This window comes from Zea mays, chromosome 3 (genome assembly GCF_902167145.1).
Source record: "Zea mays cultivar B73 chromosome 3, Zm-B73-REFERENCE-NAM-5.0, whole genome shotgun sequence".
Lineage (NCBI taxonomy): Eukaryota > Viridiplantae > Streptophyta > Magnoliopsida > Poales > Poaceae > Zea > Zea mays.
Genome location: NC_050098.1, coordinates 72,052,651 through 72,057,521, shown reverse-complemented (window position 1 = coordinate 72,057,521; position 4,871 = coordinate 72,052,651). Strand labels below are relative to the sequence as shown.

Here is a 4,871-nt window from a genome sequence, read left to right as displayed (position 1 = left end):
TCTCATTCACATATTAAATGACGAAGGTAAGTCCTTCTTGACCTTCGTCTAATGAGCATTATTCTCAAGTGAAGATAGTACTTCAGAAGACGAAGGTCCATAATAATTAACAATTGTGTTGCCTTGTTCTTGGTCTACAACATTCGAGAACAAGTGACCAATAGGTCTCATTAGCACATTACAAGAAGTGTACATCCACCATTCTTCGGCCTTGTTTGTTTGAGCTTCTGAGTAGCTTCTCAATGTGAAAAGACAAAATCTAAAACAAACAAGTAGCTTTTTTGTTTAGCTTCCATAAAGCCAAAAGCTCAAAAAAGTTCAGTTTAAATAGAAAACTGAAAAAACATGGTTTTGTGGGCTTTCTGTAGCTTCCTAAGTTTAGGAAGCAAATAATAATAACATGATCGAAAACTTATCATTAGCTTCTCATGTTCTGTCACACCCGGTTTTAAGGGACAAAGCCAGGTGCATCTCATACATGCGCCAAAGAAGACAACATATATAATAACAGAGTGTATAGAGATAAATGTCACAATATAATCAGAGTACTTATTACATAGCGGAATTCTTACAAAATAAAAGATAAATATAGATAGAACTAAAGTCCATCCTTGGCGCAAAAAAGTCAACTGGGAGACGCCACCTAGATCGAATCGAACTCCTCGTCGTGTGGCTCCTCTTGAACCACCTGTACTTCTCCTGTGGGGGGGTGTGAGACAGCAAGGGTGAGCTCACACATGTTCATCGCTCAACAAGTTGTGGGGAATAATGTGGCATGAACTCACCAAAGGTGGGAGTTCATGTGATGTGTAAAGCTGATCAACAATAGGGGTTAAAGCTGAGCATTGCTTTTAATAAGTTGGTCAAGTTTTATTAGCAATTACTAAATGTAAGTAAATAACAAACCATAATAAATAATAATAGAACAAAATTAATAAATAATCTCATGCATATGCAAATGACAAAATTTAATTTAAGTTCCATAAATTAATCATGCGAGAGTCCTGAGCTGCTCATAACCATGAGCTCGGCTAGTATACCAGTTTTACAGTCTGCAGAGGTTGTACCCTGTACCCACAAGTCGTGTATCCCATGACGCCAGGGTTTGCAAGGCCCTTAGACACTACCGAGGTGAATGGCTAGGGATCAACTACGAGGCCTTTACAAAGTTCCACTAGCTTTCGAAAACCCGCTACAGTTTATGGGAAGAGCACTTGCAAGAATCCCTCGTCTGACCGCCATCGCAGCCAAATCAACCCGAGAACCTCCTTGCATGCAACTCCCCTACTGCCCTTGCCCCTTTCGGGTAAGGTAGTCTTCCACTAGCTTTCCTAATTAGTCAGCCAAGTGCGTCCCATTCCACCCTTGTGGTGGCACGTGTTTCTCAAGTTAAGCTCCATGTTCCAATTAAAGATAATGATCTTTACATGAACATAAATAACATAACAGAATAATTGGAACATGGATATAATGAAATATTATCCCAAAATCATGTAAATCAATAGCAAAACTACCCAAGTGATTCAGGGGTAAACAAGGTAAAAGATAATGAGACTGGGGTGACCTATTGGGTCCCATCAAAATTAAACTTATGCATTGAATAATGATAATAAAGAATATTATTAGGTAATCAAAAGTGATCAAGGGCACAACTTACCTGGCACTTGAGATTCCAGTTACCAGGATGATTCTTCAGATCCTTGTGACCTCACCGCTAGTCATAACAATACGAACAAACAGTGTATAAACAAAATTAACATTACACCAAACATAAGTACAAACTGAATAATAATAATCTACACGTTGCTACGAGATCGTGGGTTCGAGAACTAGTAAAATCGGAGTCAAGGTTAAGGAGTTATGGTTTATAAAAGATCTATGTTATTTAAATGTCAAACTATATTATAATTTGGTCAGTATATAATTTGGTCAGTACAAATCATATAAGAGGTTATTCTATAAATAATTATCTCAACTTGAATCTAAGTTATAAATTGACAATAAATTATATTCTAGTAGATTATAATGATAAGCAGATTAACAAGACTAACCAACATAAGTTAAATAGAAATCTAATTATAAAATAATGAGACATGGTATAATAAATATTGTTATTGCATAGTACATATTTATACGGAGTTAACGCAACTTGAACGGACCAAATCGGAGTTACGGATTTTAAGTTATGAATTTCTAAAGATTCTATGTGTTTTGTACAAGATTAAATAAGATATAAATTTTAATATGACTTTCATGTCAAAACAGTGGCACCATGTGATAAACAACATTATCACAAAATTATAGAAATTGGCATGGACCAATTTGGAGTTCATATGAATTTTCTATGAATTAATCAAGTTTCTGAATTTATTTTTGCACTAAAATCAATTTCTATAATTAATTATATGATTTTCCATGACCTCGGGACTGTGCGTCAATTTCTGGGAAGGTCAGGGGCTATCGCACAAATGTTTCCAAGACCCAGTCTACTGTTGCAAAGGACGGCAGGTTGGTTATCAGTGAGCCTAGGGACTCTTTTGAGATTTTGCCAAGCAAAGGGGTATGCCCAAATCTGGGCCGTCAGATCTGGTTCTAGTGGTTCGGATTAATTCATGGCTCAGACGAACCGGTAAGCGCATGATCTGATCACAGCCGTCCGTGGCCGGATCAACACCCACGATCATTCTTCTACGCGAGCTAATCACGGTCGCCAGATTAAATCCAACGGTCCGGACACCCACACCACCGCTTCTAATCCTAAACGTCCATCGCGAGATCGACGGCCCTGGGTTAAACAGCACCAGTTTTTCCTCCCACACGCCGGACAGCGGCGGCGGCGCCCCATTATGCGGCGGCGCCATGGCTAGTGCGAGCCCACCGGTCCCCGAGACCCCAAACTCCAATCTGAGGTACGCTAGACGAAGCGGAGCATAGGGAGAATAGAACAAGGGGTACCTCACCGGCAATTTCATGCGTAGAAGCTCCTGCTCGCGCCGATGAACGGATCCATGGCGGAAGCCAATCGCCATCGAGAAATTGCTGGTGCCTAGGTCATCTCCCCATCACGCCACCACAGTCAACACGTTCATGGGGCATGGGTGGCCCTCCCTGGCCGCGTGCTCGACCCCAAACGAGAGTGTGCTTAGGAATCGCTCACGGCAGCACCATCTGTTCTCTGCGGTAATGGCGCACAAGGACGCCCCAACGCGCGCGACGCCAAATCGCACCCTAGCGTTCTATTCCGACCGAGACACGGTGCAACAGGATGCGGAGTCAAAGGTGATGCTATGCAGGGTATTCTTACCTAAGACCATGGCGCAGTTACTCCGGCTCACGATGGGAAGTAGCTTCACGGTGGTGTCTGCTCGCCGGACGGTGGTTGTTGAACCGCGGCGGGTGGAGAGGACGCAGATGCGAGGAGTCAGAGACACCGGAATGAAGGAGAGCGCCACCCACGGGCGGGGCGACTACCTAACACGGTGTCGATGGTGGACTCCTGCCCATCCATCTGGTGGCTTGCCAGAGCTCTCCACCACCATTGGCTAGCAGATCTTATGGGCATAGGTGGGCGTTGGTCGATGAGGTCCCACTATATACGGGCAAGGATAACGGCCAGAGCCGAAGGCAACGGCGGTGGGGTGGTTGCATCTGCCCTCCGATTGCCGCGGAGGTGGTTCAATGGTTGTGGCTTCTGTTGACCGAAGTTTGCGTAAAGTCTGTTCGCGAACGCGAACACAACGAAGAAGACCGCTCTGACGAACGCATCCCACATGGAGGTGAGTGCTAACGAGCTGGCAGATAGGGCCCACCCGACGGCGGCCAGATAGGGCGCACGGGACTTAGGTTAGAATGGAAAGATGGGCTAGCGGGGTGCTGAAGGTACTAGGCCGCAGGTAAGTTTCAGCCTAGGTAGGTTATTCTTCTTTTCGTTTTTCTGTTTGCTATTTTGTTTGCTAATTCAATTCAGATTCAAATATAATTTGAATTCTCAATTCAATTACAATGCTTAGTCAATAAATTCTAACATGGGTTGAAGTTATTTATTCTATTTATATTAGTTATTCATTTGTTTAGGAAAATGCAACACACATATATTTCCTTCAATTAAATGTCCCAAATCAATTAATAAATAGTAACCCCTATTATTGATTTTAGGGAAATATCATTTTTCTGAATGCATGATCAGAAAAGGATTACTTCAAAATGATTATTTGTGGACTACCTATTTTTAAGAGAGGGTAATATATTTTCTAATAAAAGTTACTTGGTATTTGGAATAGTATTTCTATTCGTATAGATTATGGGAGGAACATTCCAATTTAACAAATAGTTTAGGTTTTCTTTTCTGGGTTTCAATTTAAATTCTTGTTTTAGAAGTTTTAGTATTTATAATTATGACAAATTTTTAGTATTCCCAATATCAAATATGATCCAATTTATGAATATAACCGCCACCATTTTCGATATTAGTATTTTTGCTCCTTTTTCTCATTTCTCTTTCCATTTTTTTATATTCTATTTGTCGGTCTTAAACTTGTCTCATAAATTTGAATACAAATGCAAAAATCCAAAACTCTAGCATGAGATGCATATTTCTGTATTTATTTATTTGTTATTTGACCAATATAATTCCATTAATTGATCATGCACAAATAAAAGAAATCAAATAATCTCCAAAGGTTCCATAATCCCAAAACACTACATAATTATTTTTTATCATTATTATTATTAATATTTTTTCTGACACAAATTTTGGGCTTTACAAATCCTACCCTCCTTAGCAGAAATCTCATCCTGGAGATTTGTAAGGAAAGGGTGTATACTCATATTGTCTCAACACATATGCACAAACAAAAATCTCAGCATGATGC

The 4,871-nt window shown here is 40.5% G+C and overlaps 1 long non-coding RNA gene across 1 annotated transcript; it reads right to left on the bottom strand.

The window, feature by feature from the left end:
* Positions 1-390: 390 nt before the first annotated feature.
* Positions 391-3,734, bottom strand: LOC118476670 (uncharacterized). Its single transcript, XR_004857159.1, has 3 exons — positions 3,305-3,734; positions 1,658-1,714; positions 391-699 (listed from the first exon to the last, which is right to left on the bottom strand). It is a non-coding gene; the product is annotated as an uncharacterized lncRNA (long non-coding RNA).
* Between the last annotated feature and the right edge of the window lie 1,137 nt (positions 3,735-4,871).